Source organism: Rhyacophila brunnea, unplaced genomic scaffold (genome assembly GCF_057557595.1).
Source record: "Rhyacophila brunnea isolate RB1 unplaced genomic scaffold, BYU_Rbru_1.0 scaffold_201, whole genome shotgun sequence".
Taxonomy (NCBI): Eukaryota; Metazoa; Arthropoda; class Insecta; order Trichoptera; family Rhyacophilidae; genus Rhyacophila; species Rhyacophila brunnea.
In genome coordinates, this window is record NW_028232862.1 from 42,933 (window position 1) to 63,346 (window position 20,414).

The window sequence follows — 20,414 nt, forward strand, 5'->3', positions numbered from 1 at the left end:
AATTTACAACTTAAGATATTTTTCACATCATTTAATACAACATTAAAATTTTATCTACTTAACAATTATTTACACACTTTCATTCCAAATTTACTTACCTACTTTTCCCTCTACGGCCCGCATACCAGTGGCAATATACGAGTCGTAGGACATCTGGAGTAAAAATATTAACGGGTTATTAAGGAGCTGGGTGGCATGTTTTGTTTAGCTGACGATTTTTGGAGATCAGGTAACTTGTTTCAGTCTTTTGAAGCTACAGTGCAGGCTCTAGCAATAGGCAAATGTGAGAGTGTATCAATACCTTGAAAACAACGAGACAGCGCTCGGAACAATATTTTCTTCATACGCTTTGTTTAGGTCCATTTACCTGGATCACCCAATGTTAAAACTCCAACTTTTTTTGGGTGCATTTGTTTGTGCATCGTTAGTGCACGTGTTTTTCGTTTGTGCACATATAATAACAGAAAAATTCCAATTTCAAATTGGGTGTTCCAGCTAAACGTTTGGTCTCTAGTGACTTGATACTTGAACCAATAAATTAGCCCTAAATTTTATTTGTTAGATGCATCTGATTAGGTATATTTATGTTAACTTTGAACGCGATTTTTTAAATTTTTATCTCTTATATTAAGCTAGTAATTTGATTTTGAGCAGCCGTCAAGTTTTAAAACCAAACATTTTTTTTCCACATTTTTTAATTACACACCTTTGAGTAATTTAATTACATGATTTTTCATGGAGTTTTTATTGTTTTTTCATTTAAATTTCGCGAAAAATTCACATTTTTCCATTTTCACTAAGTACCCCGTGAAAATATCCCGAACAAAAACGACCGCATCCGTTTGGAACATCCAGTCAAAAGAGTCTATACAAAATAGCCAAAACGGTGTAATGCTCACTAAATGTCGATTTATAATAGACTACCTTAAAATTGATATTTTGATTACACAAAAGTGTCAAAATTACAAAACCATTCTTAACATTTATCTTTTTATTTATGATTTTGAATAGATCAATGTCAGTTGCATACGGGAAAAGCAGTAATTAATAATTATTCTTAGGTACCTACTGTTTTTTAACAATATGATCCGTAATAAAAATAAATAAGTTATTAGAATACAATTAGGTATGCATATTTTTGAAAAATGCAATATATTTTTATGCAACGATATTTTCTTCAAAAGATAATATTGGAATGACATTTAAGTATATTTATTTTGTATATAGGAGTTACCTTGCAGGCACTTAACTCTTCCTAATAATATTTGCATAGGTATTATGATTTTTTTCTTTTTCTCTGTTTCTCCAGATGGTGCAACGTATGCTTGTAGTTCTGGTAGGTATTATGTTAGGAGAGAAGTGTTAGACAAAAACTTCATAATTATTATGCTCTCCAGAATCGATATCAAATGAAGTTTTGAAGATACTTTAAAAAGTTATTGCCTCTGACGGCTTCGACAATTGTTTCACGCAAATGGTTTTCTTCTGAATGTGTGAGTTAAACAACGTACCGACCTACATATCTGTTTACATTTATATTTAAATTCATCACGTTTATGAGTTTTTAAATGACATATTTGTTTACATTTAAAATGAAATAGATCACACGCAAATGGTTTTTCTCCTGTTTCGTTTTGTGAACTTTAAGATAATGTTGTGCCGAGGGTCCGTATAGGTAGTCAATTTATTTAAAAGGTTATTCACCATTAAGTATCTTTACATGTGTTTGAAGATTACTCCGTCGCGATCATCCAAGTGAACATACATTGCATTTATAAGATTTTTCACGAGTATGTTCTATATATGTATATATTCATTTCATGTGTTTTAAAACAACTAAGTCGCACGCATTTATATGAATATACATCGCATTTTTAAGGTTTTTCACCAGAATTGATCATTTGTTTGTTTTTAAGATGACTAAGTTGCGAGCATCTGTATGAGCATACATTGCATTTATAAGGTTTTTCACCAGTCACCAAAAATGCCGGCGCAGCTTAAGAGTTGGCCTATTGCGTCGAGGGTCTCAGGTTCTAATCCTCGGACTGGCAAGTACGCATATTATTCGCGAGAATCAATATGAACATACATTGCATTTATTAGATTTTCTTCAGAATGCGTCATTGTGTCTTTTTAAAATTTAATTCGCGAGCATCTATATGAACACAAATCGCATTTGTGAGGGTGTGCACCAGTATTAATTGTCATTCAACATATTATAAGACTACAAGGTGTTTTTAAATGACATATTTGATTACATTTCAAATCACAATCATCACACGCAACTGGTTTTTCTCCTGAATGTGTAAGTTTATGAGTTCTTAAACAACGTATTCAATACGTTGCTGCCAAAAGTTGGTAAGTCGATAGTTTAGGTATTTTGAGCTTACCACGGATAAGATGTCTATGCTTATATACGTTTGCTAGAAAAAAAAATCAAGATCATCCGATTTTTAGAACATTGTATTTTTAGCTATTCATTATGTTGATAAAAATACGTAACTCTTGATTTTTCAATTTCCCAACATCAAAAGACTGTAGAGATGTTTACAGTATTAATCTAGAATAATGTAATTACATTATTTACAACAGAAGGTGATTGTTTTGTTACATTATTTTGAACTTTGGTGAGTTATTATGTGCATACCCGCAAAGGTTTTTGAATTTGAAAAACTATATTTTTCTTCTTAGTCTTCTATTCATATGCATTGCTATACCATTCATCCGATTGCAATGAAACTTTCGTCAGTTGCTGTGCTCACAACCGCGAAGGTTTATGAATTAGTACAACCATCTTCTTCTTCTTCTATTCCTATGATTCATATAACATTCATCCGATTGCGATGAAATTTTCGTCAGTTGTTGTGCGCACACCCGTGAAGGTTTCTAAATTAGAAAACTATCATCATCTTCTTCTTCTTCATCATTCTATCTTCTTTTATTCATATGGTTCCTATACCATTCATAACGATATAGAATTTACTATTGTATACATATATATTATATAATTAAAAATATTACAAATAATAATGAAATAGAACAGTAGTCTATACTTATATATAAAAATGAATGTTTGTTTGCCCCGCATGCGTTCTTATACTATTCATCCGATTGCAATGAAACTTTGGTGAGTTATTATGTGCATACCCGCAAAGGTTTTTGAATTGGAAAAACTATATTTTTCTTCTTAGTCTTCTATTCCATCTTCTTCTATTCATATGCATTGCTATACCATTCATCCGATTGCAATGAAACTTTCGTCAGTTGCTGTGCTCACACCCGCGAAGGTTTATGAATTAGTACAACCATCTTCTTCTTCTTCTATTCCTATGATTAATATAACATTCATCCGATTGCGATGAAATTTTCGTCAGTTGTGCGCACACCCGTGAAGGTTTCTAAATTAGAAAACTATCATCATCTTCTTCTTCTTCATCATTCTATCTTCTTTTATTCATATGGTTCCTATACCATTCATAACGATATAGAATTTACTATTGTATACATACATATTATATAATTAAAAACATTACAAATAATAATGAAATAGAACAGTAGTCTATACTTATATATAAAAATGATTTTTTTTGCCCCGCATGCGTTCTTTTACCATTCATCCCGGGTGTGCGCACAACTGACGAAAATTTCATCGCAATCGGTTGAATGTTATATGAATCATAGGAATAGAAGAAGATAGAAAAGAAGAAGAAGAAGATGATTGTACTAATTCATAAACCTTTGCGGGTGTGAGCACAGCAACTGACGAAAGTTTCATCGCAATCGGATGAATGGTATAGCAATGCATACGAATAGAAAAGAATAAGAAGAAGATGGTTGTACTAATTCATAAACCTTTGCGGGTGTGAGCACAGCAACTGACGAAAGTTTCATCGCAATCGGATGAATGGTATAGCAATGCATACGAATAGAAAAGAATAAGAAGAAGATGGTTGTACTAATTCATAAACCTTTGCGGGTGTGAGCACAACAACTGACGAAAGTTTCATTGCAATTGGAAGAGTGGTATTGGAACCATACGAATAAAAGAAAATAGAATGAAGAAGAAGATAATTTTTCTAATTCAGAAACCTTGGCAGATGTGCACACAATAACTCACTAAAGTTTTATCGTAATCGGATGAATGGTATAGGTATAGTGTAAATATAATTATTTATATTCTAGTTAGTGGCTGTCCCTACTTTATATTTTGTTATTATGCCATTTTAAATATTTGTATAGAAAATAATAAGTTGGTAAAACCGGTCCTGATAATTAATAAAATATGTGAAAAAAGTATTTAGTCAATAGGTACATATTTCACGTTTTCAATGGTTAACTGTAATTATTTTAAATCAAGAAATTTTATAATTCACAATAGGGAAAGTATGATGAGACACCACTGTATTATTGGACAAATAACACGCAGAAATTGTCAGTATTCACTTGCCGTTTTTGGCGTTCGATATTGATTTTCCATATTTATTTTCTTTCTAAACGCTTCCTTAACTCATTGGGCTTACGTTTCGACACATTTATCAGTTCAACATTCATTATAAATATCGAAAAATACTATTAACCTACAGAGCGATCAACACGAAGTCACTTTAATTTTGTTCAGGCAGACATATTGAAATCCGTATCACATGACCATCAGAGCAGCCGCTGATTGGCTTATTCATTTTAGGGGGATTTGAAACTCACACGAAAATACTTTGATAATAAATATTAAGGGCTTTAGGCCTTTTTTGAAACTATAACTTTGTCCAACATATAGTGGACAAAAACATATATATAAATATATATCTAACTCAAAATTTTATGAAAACCTTTTTAGGGGCTTCTGAAACTAGGCGCTTCACTTGATGAATTAAAAAATACCAACAACATGACGTGTAATAATAATATGTATTTTATATTCAACGAAAAGAAATAAGTATGAATGAAAAAGTGTGCACAAAATTGTCGGATTGCCCAAAGCTTACCGAAACTACTTATTATGGTTTTATTTTTGCTGGGTTTATCTGATTTTTAAAAACTATCCAACACCACATTATGTAAATTATTGTAGTACTCGTTCAAGAAAAACAAATAAGTACGTATGACGCACAATGCACTATTTATGTCGGATCTTAACAGCCTACCTCCACACTTCACCAATAAGAAATAATATAATAGTATTATGTATATACCTACATCAGATTGAGTATGATAATATTTATTTATATAAGTAATAATATTATTTGGTAAGTACTGTCACCAGATGGAAAAAACCCCCGGTCCGCAGTTTCAAATCACATATCCACAACCTAATCATACGCCCTCGAATTAGGGTTCACCACCCCTGATTTACGAAATAACATCGCCACGGGACATTTCAACAGCGGCAAAAAGGGCGAATACCTAAGCCCAGCTACTAGGAAATGGTAACTTGCCGAGAGACAAACAAAAATTTACCGTAATTTTTGTTTCATCCCTTTGCCCCTCCCTCTTGCCTCATCACCCATAGATCCGTCGTAGATAATTGCGGGCAGTACAAATTCTCCCGGGAGAGTGGTAGGTGTCCAGGACCACGTGCTCGGCGTGGCCTGGCCACGCTTGTCTCAATATGATAAGTTAGTGAATCTCTTTCCCCGTTATTGTGTTATTAATAATCCCTATAACCACCTCAAAACCACGCGTCGCGTCCCCGACAAAACGTTTTCGCGCCGTTTGGCCAATGTGTTCAAACACGTGCTCCCACATAGTGCTCCCACATAGTGACTGTGCCGTAGCTAAATCTAAGACTCCTTTAAGTGTAATTAATAATGTAACCCAACCAATGTCTGGAAAGTTAATGTAATTAAACGTCCCTGCGCAGGGAAATTGTCAAATCAAAGACGTGTTTTATCTTGAATTATATGTCCTGATGTCCACACAACCCTCAATCAAGGTGATACTCGTGAAGAACGCTGCCAGCATACATGTGAGTTCCTCATCCATTCTTTTCGGTATCAGTACTTATGAAATTAGAATGATTCAGTAATCTTAAAATGAATTTCTTGTACCTACCTACAATCCACCGATCTTATGGAGATATTATAATATATAGTTAATAATATATAATATTATAACACAATATCATGTAAACACAACAGGTTCACTATGATTATTTATTTACATATTATTAGGTATGTAAGTAGGTACCTACTTTATAATTTTATTATTGGTAATAAAAAATTACGTAAAATTAAGAGATAAAAACGTAAAAAAATAAAAGTAAATATTCATTGTACCTACTAAAAGATATTATACCGATTTCTCCGACGGGTAAGTTTGAACATAGGTAACTGCAAACACTATAAAATATTTTTTGCAACTGTGTGTCTACTTCATAAACAAAAGAAACTCCACGTGTACTACCTAGTTGCACTTGAATTGCATTTGCTGACTCATTATTATTTTCGGATGAAAGCTATTATTAGTGATTTACGACGACAATACAATTTATTACGGTTCAACCATGGACCAACAAAATAATGTCTCATTTATAAATCTTTTATAATTAAAAAAAACTTATATAGGTAGGTATTAGTAATTTCGTAAAAAAAAGGATATTTTAGGATATCGTATTAACCGCACCGCACCGCAATTTACAAAGCTACAGTTAACGATAATAAATAGATACAAACATATTATTATTGATGCCAGTCATTAGAACATACCTACATTTTCGGTAGCTGTCTGATTTTAATGCAGGGTATTTATTTAAACGGGTTTAATATTTGGGTTTGAATACAACATTTGAATGAGTAGGTACAACAATATTATGAAATTTATCGCATTGTATATTTTTCCTAAAATTCTAAAACAGAATGAAATAATATTACCCTTGCCAATATTTAACATATTGCATTGCCTAATATGATAATAGTATAAACATGTAGAACATGTGAATACGCCACGCCACATGCTGTGCTGTTTTTATTTAGCCCGCTCGAGAATTTTTTTCAATTGCTTATGTCCCACAAACTGATGTAATCTTTACAAACCTTGCAGCAAGGGTCTATATTCTAAATCCGGGGAAAAAGGTTTTTACGACTTGACTAGACAATGGTCAATAGCATTGGATCCTTTTCGTCAATTGTTTATGAATAAACGCCACATGTAGCGAAGTTAACACGGTAAAATGAACACTAATAACATTGCGTTAAGGGTTGCTTTGGCGTTTATCGTCAGATGTATTTGAAAAATGTATACTTCAAGGTTCGATATATTATGGGAGGCTATAACTGATTGCATTATTCACAGAATTATGTTGAACAAAGACATACATTTCTATCTCTGACTAACAAATGACATTTTAAAATAGTGTCTCATGTTTACATTACTATTAAGCGCGTTTCTCTAACGCATATCTTTCTAGATAGCCCTATCACTGTCTTATCAAAATATTGATTAGACTTTCGAAAAATGATTAATTTTACATATAAAACATTCAATTCAACCACCTATATATTTTTCTTTTTATGCCTAAATATTTTATCTACAAATAGCTAAAAGTAGACGTTTATATACATAATAATAAGTGGGGTATCTATGATTTAAGGTCATTTCTAAACTGCGAGACCATCGTGGCAACGGGAGTGTTAAGAAAATATTTTCGTAATAAATTATAAAATTATAGAACTGCACTAATTTGACACATTTATATTTAAGTTATTAAACATTACAGTACCGTGGGTTTTTATAGCATTTGCCAGTTTATATATTTTAATACTAAATAGTAGAATTACACCCATAAATATTCATCTAATAAAACTTTCGAAAGCTATGTGGAAAATATTTAACTATTCACATTTCAATTTTAGATAGGTATAGAAAGTTGACAAATAATTTTTCAAATATATTACCTATATAATGTATACCGATTCCATAAAATAAAAAATACTATTATTATTCACTGTTTCAGATTTGTGTGCATTTGTCAGTCGCTATTTTCTAAAAATAGCTTTTCTTGTCTTTTTATACATAAATTATTCCGTATTTTACTTAAGATGTCAAATGTAAATAAAAAGCGAAGTCCTATTTGGACACATTTTACTTTAATGCCAACTGGTCTAGCAAGATGCGATATTTACAGAACTCATTTATCAACAAAAGGCGGCTCAATCAGTAATTTATCTCGTCATTTAAAATCAAAACATGGAACAGTTACGTTAACTAGAAACTCGGTCGTTTCAACTATTTCAACGGAAACCACTAATTCACATAGTCATATAGTTAACAACGACAATATTGCTAATTTGTCACATTTATCACCAAGTACATCAATGCAATCTGCATCCCTAACGACCGTAACCCTAAATAATGTAAGCGTTGGCAATGTAAATAATATAATTTCTGCGGCAACAACTAACACTCCTTCAACGTCAAATATTCGCGGTTATTTTCATCAACCCATGAACATTGCGAAATCAAAAATCATTCATCGGGAATTGTTAAACATGATCGTCAAAGATTACTTACCATTTTCTTTCGTAGAAAGTGAATCGTTCAAGACTCTTGTTAATTCATTGAACCCTACCTATAGTTTACCATGCCGTAAAACGCTGTCAAATTCACTGCTGGATGCAGCATATAACGAGTGCGCTGAAAAATTGCGCAATAAGTTAAGAACAGTAGAATTTTTCACGATAACGACAGACTGTTGGACATCTACGTCTCAAGACGGTTATATGGCTATGACTGTTCATTTTTTAAATAGTAGTTATCAAAACGAGTCTGCCTTATTAGGTTGTTTTCATGGATCGGAAAATCATACTTCTGAATATTTGGGGGCAGAGTTAAAAAGAGTCTTGCATGAGTGGAATATCCCGAATGAAAAGATTATTGCTGTAGTCAGCGACAACGCACCCAATATTGTTAAAGCAATTAGAGATAGCAACTGGAAGCACGTGCCGTGTTTTGCACACGTGCTTAATTTAATTGTAAAAGCTGGAATTGATGAAATTCCAAATACCAAGGATAAGGTGAAAAATATTGTTGAATTTTTCAAGCGATCGACTAAAGCCAAAGAGAAGTTTTTCACCCTTCAGAAACAAATGAACCCAGAGAAGCAAGCATTGTCGCTGAAACAAGACGTCCCCACAAGGTGGAACTCAACATTTTATATGTTTGAAAGGTTCCTAATTCTGAGGGAACCGATCATAGCTACAATCCCTTTGTGGGATACTTTGAAGTATGCCACTATGCTATTATCATTTTTTAATGATGCAACGATTGAAATGAGTAGCGAAAAGACGGTAACCTTATCTAAGGTCATATTGCTGAGCAATATCTTGAAGAAACATTGCGTCAAATTTAAAGCAGATTACAAGTTTACTCCAGTTTTTGATAAGATGATAGACAAGATGTTGCTTAAGATGGACAAATACTTTCACCAGTTAGAATACAATAAATTATTGGCAGATGCAACACTTTTAGATCCACGTTATAAAAATTATGGCTTTAGTGATGACAGCTCCTGCAAAATAGCAAAAGATAACTTAACTATGCTTGCGAGAAATGCTCCAATAAGGTCTGCATATATTTCTCCAAATTTAGTAAGTGCTGAATTAGCTCCCCCTCTGGAAAGTTCTTCAACGATATGGGATGATTTTGATATGCAAGTAACCAACATAATACAAGATTATAGTCCACAGGCTAGTGCTTTAATCGAAGTGAACCAGTATATGAAAGAACCAATGTTGAATCGACGTTGTGATCCTCTTAAATGGTGGTTCTATCCTAGATAGAAATATTATCCTAGACTTGCATGGGTGGTTAAAAAGCGTCTATCGATCGTAGCAACTTCAGTGCCTTGTGAAAGAGTATTTTCGAAAAGTAGTCTTATAATCAGTGACAGACGTTCTAGACTTAAACCAAACAAAGTGTCAAAAATGTTATTTTTAAATTATAATTTGAAATAAGATTAATCACATTTTTTATGAATTCAAAGTGTCAGTGTTATAAGTTTGTTATAATACATAATAGTATAGTGTTAATATTATTAAAGAGTGTTCAATTAATTACAGGATAAGTCATGACTAATGTGAAATAAGTTAAATTATTATGTGTTGAAAGTGCCAGTGTTACAATAAAAATAAAGTGTTCATATATTAAAGAATTTATAAAATGTTTTCAAATAATTACAGGATACGTTACGGACGTTACGGTTATGCGGGGTTGTTTTTTACGATTGAAATCTAAAATCCGTTATTCAATATTATGATATTAAAATATAACATGGCATATGGTTACATAAAAATATTTTGGGATAGGTATTTATATTTTGTTTTGCTATAATATTACATAATATAAAATTATCATACACATGGTAGATATCTGTAGTTATTTTTACCCACTATACATACTACGTCTTACTAGGTACTTTATTAGATACATTCAATATGTTACTTTGGGAAATTCATTATTAAGATTTTGAAAATGTTAGGCTTACTATGTATTAAGCATGTAATACGATTAATACATCAGCTGGTGTAGCATGATGCCACTTATGAGGCTGAATATTAATATCTACTTCCCACATTAATTTCGTGGGTCGGGATGTGTAGTCAGGTAAGTCACAAAACAGCAAAAATGAGATATGAATGCCACTATACTAGAAAAAAAATAATCTTTCGTTGTGTGTAGTCAGGTAAGCCGTACGTCTCACCATTTGCGAGATGCAGTTTCAGTCAAAACATATTTTTTATTTTACGGGGTGTGTACACAGTTAAGTCACATGAGTAGTCAGATAAGTCAACGTTTTGTGTGACTTACCTTACTACTCATAGTTGGCTTACCTTCAAACGTCATACCTACTCAGTGTTGCTTTTGATGAATCTAACGTATTTTTAAAGATATTTTGAGAAATTTTGAAAAAAAAATAACAACAGAACCTTAGTAAAATAGTCATATTATAATAAATTATGACTTATATAAATAAGTATGTGTATTATTTGTAAATAATAAAAAATATACCAAATTTATCGAATTTGATTTATTTAAATATATATAAGGATATTACACAATATCCAAATAAATAATCTTGCTTCTAGGTTCAACCACATACTCCAATAACTTGTATGTTGACGATTCATTGATAGCATAAAAGATCCTGATTTTAATATTCAAGAATTATTACAGTCTAATTTACCGAGATTGAAGAACCACGCCCTTCATGCTCAAATAGTGCTTCCACGATTACACATCACAACGATGTTTTAACCTGTTACCCTCGTTCTCGATTGAGAAGTAATAATCACCAAAAAATTAACTTAAGGGATGATACAAAGCCTTCAGAAATGATAAAAATGTTGCACGAAATACTGGCAAAAGTTACACAACATGTACCTATAATGGACGTTATAAATACGAAAAAAAGTTGTGTCAGACAAAGCGAACAGGAAAACAACATTTTCGCCAAGTAACAGTTCAATATTATTTGACTGTTGAACTGTTACAGAAACCAATTTGTAAAGGATGTACACTAAAAACATTACGTGAAAGTCACATTTTTTAAAAATATGTTTTGAGAAAAAAACGTGCGACTACTTCCGGTATACTTATTCAAGAAGATGCAAGAGGAAAAATATCTCTAAAAACAAAGATAGCGAAGAAGATAGGCAAATAGCAAAGACACATATACTCTCAATTCCATCATTATGAGAGTCATTACTCTAGAAGGGACTCTCAGAAAATACTTACCGCCACATTTGACAATAACTGTGATGTATTCTCAATAGTTGAAGAGTATTTGCTCTAATCCCATCAATATTCGTTTATACGCAGAAATATTTCATGGCATGAACTTAACATTCAAACGGCCAAATAAGGATACTTGTCAAAAATGCGATAAACTTAACTTAATTAAGAATTCCACCAACGATGAAGAAAGAAATAAAAATCGTGAGGAATTGAAAGAGCATCATGACGAAGCTGACTTCGCATATTCAGCTAAAAGTTGTGATAAAGGGTACTTGCAAGATTCCTCTTGCCAAATTGTAACATTTGACATGCAGCGAAGTTCCTGGCCTTTTACAAACGACATTTGACAGTGCATGATTGTGATAATAACCAGGGATATTGCTATGTATGCCATGAGACTCTTGCTAATAGAGAAGCTAACGATATCGCTTCATGCCTGTTCAAATACCTAACCAAGGGAATACATGATAATATTAAGCATGTGATCATGTATTCTGATAGATGTGCGGGTCAAAACGAAAATAGCCACGTAGCTGTAATGCGAGACTTTAAACAAAATTGATGACACTTTTTAGTCCCTGGCCACACACATATGGAGTGCGATAGTGACCATCGTATAATTGAGAAGAAAAAAAAGACATTTAGTGGAACGATCGAACATCCTCTTGATTGGGCCAAATCAATGTGTGAGGTTGCAAAGAAAAATCCTTTTAAAGTCACTGAAATGACTCGTGCAGATTTTTTTAACTACTCGAATCGATTAAAAGGACCATTGCCACTCAAAAAAATAGACACAGAAGGGGAATAAGTTTGTTTGGAGAGATGTTAAGTGGCTTCAATTCAACAAACACAAACCGGGAATAGTGAAATTTAAAAGAACTCTCGACGAGACGACTGCATTTTAACAAATTTCATATATAAGACGAGACAAGACGAAAGATTTGATAGACTTACTTCCATACATTTCACCGTATTATAGAGAATTTTATGAGTCACTTGAGACATCTGAGATAGTCAGTGATATTTAACCTGATACCATTGAAGAAATCCATACTGAAGTTTAATGATAACGATGAACCTTTATAATATTCAGGTTTGTGTGCCTTTTCACTACTTAAATAACATTAAAGTAAAAAAAAAAGTTATAAAAATGCTACTTTTAAATTTATATAATATTTTGTTCAATAAACCAATAAGATTTATGTATAAAATGTGTGTTTTATTGCTAATATTAGTCGGATTAACATGAAAAAATAACAATATTACTTTGTGCGTAGTAAGGTAAGTCAATCGTTTTTTGTGCAATTCCAGTTAAGTCAATTCCCCTTTTTTTAAACCAAATAAGTTTTAATGAAACAAAATAGTTAGAATACTTCTAGGACATATAATTGAAAGCCAATTACATGTACTTTGATTTGTTATCCATAAAAAAACATAACTATAATTAGGGGAATGTGGGGAATTTTTTGAACTTTGTTTTTGCTATATCTCAAAATGACAATTTGTGACTTACCTGACTTCACATCCCGACCCACGAAATTTATCCCCATCCTTTTTCCTAATCCTGGCAAGGTATCGCTTCCGCCTCCTCGTGGCCCTGCTGGACAGTACAATTGATTTGATTTTAATCTCAATCTTGTTAAATAACAATCAACTCTACTGACAAAGAGAAGCTTCTTTTCATGCTAATAGATATTCAGCCTCATCCATTAATATATATTTGAAAAACCCTTCAATCTACGTGATTGTTTATGTAATTTTTATTTATATTTTTTATTATTATATTTATATCAGTGTGAAAAAATATTTCAAAAATACTGAAGATTGATATAAGTATTTCTTATTTTATCATACACCCATTCAAAGATATGATGTATTTAACACTCCCGTTGCCACGATGGTCTCGCAGTTTAGAAATGACCTAAAATCATAGATACCCCACTTATTATTATGTATATAAACGTCTGCTTTTAGCTATTTGTAGATAAAATATTTAGGCATAAAAAGAAAAATATGTAGGTAGTTGAATTGAATGTCTTATATGTAAAATTAATCATTTTTCGAAAGTCTAATCAATATTTTGATAAGAGAGTGACAGGGCTATCTAGAAAGATATACGTTAGAGAAACGCGCATAATAGTAATGTAAACATGAGACACTATTTTAAAATGTCATTTGTTAGTCAGAGATAGAAATTTATGTCTTTGTTCAACATAATTCTGTGAAGGATGCATTCAGCTGTAGCCTCCCACAATATATCGAACCTTGAATTATAAATTTTTCAAATGCATCTGACGATAAACGCCAAAGCAACCCTTAACGTAATGTTATTAGTGTTCATTTTAGCAAGTCAACTTCGCTTTATATGCCGTTTATTATTCTAAAATACTTACCGGAAGGGCTCAGTTTTATTGAGCCGTAATAAAAAAAAAATGTACCCGGATTTTGAATACGACCCTTATTGACAGGAATGTAAGAATTACATCGGCTTGTGGGCCATGTGTATTTGAAAACTTCGAGCGACCTAAAAAAACATACTATTATTTGGGTGCACAGCAGGCAGTCGAACGGTTAGATTTGTGCGTACTCCCATCATCTACACGCCGATTATCAAATTGACAAATATTTTGAAAATATTTAATCATGCCGAGAAGATATTTAACAGAGGAAGAAATCAGGGTGGCTGCAGAGGAGTTTTGTGATGACTCTGATATTGAGTTTGAAGTGAACGACAATAATATTTCGGATAATGAAAATATAATAGAAGTTTATCAAAGTAGTTCATCTGAAAGTGAGCACGAACCAGACGTTCAAGTGAATGATAGTGATAGTGAATCGGCAACAATTTACAAATCTAAATCAGGATTTGAATGGAGTTCAGTGCCACCTCCGGTTTGTAGACGCAGGGCTCATAATATTGTATCAGAAAATTCCGGTTTACGCAATGAAGCGGTAAGTGTTGAGAATATTTGTGAAATGTTTAGATTATTTATTAATGACGAAATGATTGAAGAAATTTGCACCCAAACAAACAATTACTGCCAAAATTTGCATGTAAGTGAACAAGGCAAAACATTTTTACCAATTACTGCAGACGAAATGAATGCATTCATTGGCATTCTAGTATCATCAGGCAGAAATAATACCGGTAAGTTACAGCTTAGCGATCTTTGGACCAGTGAAGTTCTCCACCCACAGCCTTTTTATACAGCCGCAATGTCCCGCAATAGATTTATATATATATATATATAGCAATATACGGTTTGACGATAAAACGACGAGGGCACAGAGATTTTCAGAATCTGGCAATAAGTTAGAGCCGATAAAAAACATTTTCGAAAAGTTTTCACATGCATGTAGCAATATGTACTCACCTGGATCTAATTTAACGGTAGACGAAAGATTAGCTGCCTTTAGAGGTAACTGTTCATTTCGTGTATACATGAAAAGTAAGCCTGGAAAGTATGGTAAGAAAAATATGGACTGTTGCAGATTCGGCTGTTTCATATATTTTAGATATGTAGGTATACACAGGTATGATAAATAACGTAAGGGAGGTAAATCAAGGACAACGAGTAGTAACAGATTTAGTACGAAAATATTACGGTTCAAACCGGGGAGTTACCACTGACAATTTTTTCACGTCGATTCCGTTGACGGAAAATTTATTGGAAAATAGCATCACTTTGACAGGAACTTTGAGAAAAAATAAAAAGGAAATTCCAGCTAATTTTTTGCCAAATAAATTAAGAGAAGTATTTAGTAGTACTTTTGGATTTACCAGCAGGTTAACTTTAGTTTCGTATGTTCCGAAGAAAAATAAAGCAGTATGTTTATTATCTAGTCAATTTCACGATGCTTCAGTTAGTGCGTCAAATGAAAAAAAACCCGAAATTATACTTCATTATAATAGAACAAAAGGAGCAGTTGATACAGGTGATAAAATGACCGCAGGGTATTCTTGTGCGAGACCCACCAGAAGATGGCCATTCAGGCTTTTTATGGAAATGATAGATATAGCGGCTTTAAATGCTTATTATTTGTGGGTTTTAAAATATCCAAATTGGAAGAAAAATGATAGAAGTAGACGAAAACGATTTAACCGAATTTTAGCTGATGAGTTAGCAAGATCTAACGTAGAAAATAGAAAAAACAGTACAAAAAAATTTCACATTCAACAGCAGGATGCTATTAATTTTTATTTGTCAGAAATTAGTTCAAGTAGCACAAAATTACGACCTCTAGAAGAAGTCGCATATTTTGTGAAACATGTGAAAAACCTGTATGTGTGGTACATAGGGTTGAAAAAAAAAGTTTTAATTGCCTTAGCTGTAATGAATCTAATAAAAAACAACATTCAAATTAGAGTAGCATTATGAAAGATTTTTAGATACTGGGGATATTATGTGTGGTGGCGTATTTATATATAATTAATTATTATGAAAAATAGTATTTGCATGGCTTACGTGTATTTTTAGATACCTTTGTATTTTGTTTTAACAATTTACATACTTTCATTACAATAAAATATTAAGAATTCATATCATATCAATTATAAATAAATTTCATAATCTTGTACCTACCCATTCAAATGTTACATGCAAAACCAAAGATGAAATCCATTTATAAGTATTCCATATTGAAATCAGATAGCTACATAAGTAATATTATGTTCTAATGAGTTTTAAACTATGTAACTTATGGTGCACCAAGGCTTTTAGTACGATATTCTAAAATATCCTTTTATGACGATATTAGGGTAAATAATACATACATATTATATTAGTTTTACTAAGAAGAATTAAAAAAAGATTCCAAATATTATTTTATTTAGTTTGTCCGTAATAAATTATATTGTAGTCATAAATAATTACTAATAATAGTTTTCGCCCGAAAATAATATTGAGTTCGGACGTGCTGACTGCAATGTTAACTGACTTTCCCTAATGGGTATGGAAAAATATGGGATATACTTGAACACATGTTAAATATTATGTTTTTTTCAATAGTTATGTCTGTATGATAATAATATGCCTTAAAGTTTGTCACGTACATTTAAAGTGCATTCAATATTGAGGGCTGTCGGTATGCTTTGTTATATTTGGGTTTTATGGCCATAAAAGTACCCTACTTCAAAAGCTTAACCCATGGTGATGGCTTTTACATTTATATTTATTATTCTTCTCTGTATATGTGTATACGAACCGCTATGATATCTTTCAGTAGGTCTCGTACAAAAAATAATAATTACTTACTTATATTTATTTTTATATTTTCATTTTATACCAAATAATATTAAGTAGGTACCTACCTATGTAAATAAATAAATATAGTAAACCTGTTGCATTTATATATTTTGATATAATTTTAACTCCATGTGTCCCTAAAATCGGTGATTTTTTAGGTAGGTACGAGTAATACATTTTAATATTACTAATTAATCATGTTGCTTTTAATTTCAGTTAAATAATATTGTTTTATTTTAAAAATGTTATCATACTCTATCTGATGTAGGTATAAACATAATATTATATTATTTCTCTGCACCCATGTCTGTAAAATCAATTCATTTTATGTAGGTTTACCATTTTAAATTGAAATCGTCCATACACAATGGTATTGACTAAATATGTAAATAGCATAAAATATCCTAATCCCCTGCGTAACATGTTTTTATGTACATATTATTATGTAATTTTTTTTTCTTAATATTTTTCGTTTAAGAGAATAAGTATTATTCTTAGAAATATAATAGTAGGTAGTTTTATTATTTAGGTTGATTTATATTATATAAAGTTTTGTGTCTCCAGTTAAAATTTAATTAGTTACTAATATGTAGATACCTATAGTCATTTTTAGTTTGTATAATATGTTATACTTAGAAGATTGAGTTAAAATTTAGTACTGTGGAATAGGCCTAAAGGGGAAACCACAGATTAAAAAAAACGCGCCATTGTACTGTACCTCCACGGTGGTGTGGAAATTAGTACAATTTTCCGTAAGTACGGGATCTTTCCCACCGTGATCTCCTGATTAAATCTAATGATTGGCTTATTATAATGTTGAGTATCTACGAAAATATATAAGTATTAAATTACGGTACCTATCATATATATATATATAAAAGTAGATTTTTCTGGGGATACAATATTATATTAAATATATGTTTATGTATTTTATCATTGACTATAAAACCTCTTGTTATGAACTTATCTAAAAGAAGGTGTGATATATCTATAGTCTAAGAGGTATAGACTTAATACGTGCATATAGGTTCAAGTAGCGTAGTGATTTAATTTTTTCAATGTGTATTATTTCAACATAATAAACATAATATTAAAATATATTTAGTGGAAACTATACGATCGGAGTACTTTTGTTGTTTAATTATTCATAATTATGTAAGTATATTTTTAATGTGTTTTAAAATCCGATTTTTAATAAAACCTAATAACATGATACAATAAGATCACAATGTTTTAAAATTATATAGGGAATCGATATTGCAAAATTATAAATATTATTTTATGTGGTAAACGTGATAACGCAAGTCCATGCAGATGTTATGCTACCTAAAAACATCCCTCATTCACTTCGGATGAATTAGCCACCCCCACTCTTCGTGAAATGACAGCGTGTGTTGGTTGTTCCATTTAAAACAGATCGAGACATGCCGTGGTATGGTTATGACGTACATTTATCGATGTTCGATTATTATACACGATTATAAGATAATTGCATGTGACATACACATAATATCATGTTAAACAATGACTAAATAGTATTTAAAAACATACTTTACCTCTTGAAGCAATCAATTAGCTTTTAAAATGCCTTAAAATGCCAAATTTCCATCGGGACACTGAGTGGACGGCATGGGATCGGGCGTAATTTTTTTACCATGGTAAGGGAAAGGTTAATTAGAAAAAAATGACTCAAACGAACGACTGAGTCTGAACGACTCGGTACATCTAATTGAACTAAAGTCTCCGAGTCCTTCCTAAATGACTCATTTCCCATGTCTACAACGATTATCGAGTCACACTAAGGCCCTCCTCCCACGGCTCTACTAAAATCTGACAGAACTGGTTTGTGAAGGAACTCATAAACTGGCCAATGTGATGCTTCGCACACGGCGCTACTGAAACCACTTAAAATAATAATCACATAACCTCAAACTGTCAAACTGGACCATCAGCTGTTTTGTACAAAAACCAACAACACGCACGCTGCCGCGTTTACTTGAATAAAATTAGGTTATTTCAATTTTGCTTGTCTTGTACTTTTGACGTCTTGGGTTGTAAATGGTTTTTATAGCATGACACTTGTTCGCAGTGCTACCAATTTTGGTAAGAAAATATGATTTTTCACCGAATCTAATGATGTTGGTACCACTGTTTTACGGCGGCTGGAAACTTGAGAGACCGCGCGACTAGCATGTCGCATCTCTTCGCGACCGTTTTGAAGCCGAGAGATTCCAGTCTCGCCATCAGCGAGCCGCCATTGAAATACATTAGCTAGATACTGGCTGGAATTTTAGTTTCAGTTCCGACGGACATAAGTTGCGCCGTGGGAGGATGGCCTAATGAATTACTGACACACCGGTATATTCTGGCAGCCGTGATAGTAGACAATGATTGCTTGTGCCATAGACAAAAGATAGAACAGTATAATTTAATTGCCACATTACGACACTTATTATTTTGATACTATGCATTATTAATCTAAACTAAATATTATTATAGTAATAAATTAATATGCATCCTATCAATTCTATTATAAAGTGCAAAAATATTATGAAACATTTGACTGTACATTTTGTCTGGTCGGGTGTGAGTTATATTAATTAGTGTGTTATATTGAATTTTATCAATACACGGTACATATTTTATTATTTCGCTTCGACTCTTGGAAAAACGTAAAATAGCTCTTCGGTTCGGGAATAATTATTAAAATCAATAAGCAGATACTAGGTAGGTATATTAATATTATTTACATTATTTTTATCCGACCATGTCCGATCCTAATAAGATCATAATATTATTGTCTTCGGTCTTGACGTTGTGTATTAACACTCCCGTTGCCATGAAGAACTCGCACTTTATTTAGGCCCTTAAATCATGGATACCCCATTTATTATTATATACAAAAAAATCTACTTTTAGCTATTTGTAGATAAAATGCTTATGCGTAAAAATAAAAATGCACAAGTAGTTTAATTGAATGTTTTCTATATAAAATTAATCATTTTCCAAAGTCTGATCGATATTTTGATAAGACAGTGATAGGGCTATGTAAAAAGATATACGTTAGAGAAACCCACATAATAATTTTGTAAAGTGAGACACTATTATAAAATGTTATTTGTTAGAACAGCGAGACCAATTTATGTGTTTGTTCAATTTAATTATATGACTGATGGCTCGTATAAATCCTCCCATAATATAACGAACCTTGAAATTTAAAATGTTCCGTGCATCTGACGATAAATGCCAAACTAACCCTTAATGTAATGTTATTAGTGTTTATTTTATCATGTTAACTTTGCTTCATATGACGTTTATTCCTAAACACTAACCTTAAATTCCCGGTATCTCGGGCATGTCATAAAAACCTTTTTACCCAGATTTAGAAGAATACCAACCCTTATTACAAGGTCTGTAAAGTTTACATCAGTTTGTGGAACA

General features: G+C 32.0%; 1 long non-coding RNA gene across 1 annotated transcript in view; it reads right to left on the reverse strand.

The window, feature by feature from the left end:
- Window positions 1–18,894, reverse strand: part of LOC147071009 (uncharacterized) — a 42,461-nt gene extending 23,567 nt beyond the window's left edge. The window contains exons 1-2 of the long non-coding RNA XR_015070861.1: window positions 18,530–18,894; window positions 13,241–13,324 (exon numbers count right to left, since the gene is read on the reverse strand). This is a non-coding gene — a long non-coding RNA (uncharacterized LOC147071009). The remainder of the gene's footprint in view (window positions 1–13,240; window positions 13,325–18,529) is intronic.
- Window positions 18,895–20,414: the final 1,520 nt, after the last annotated feature.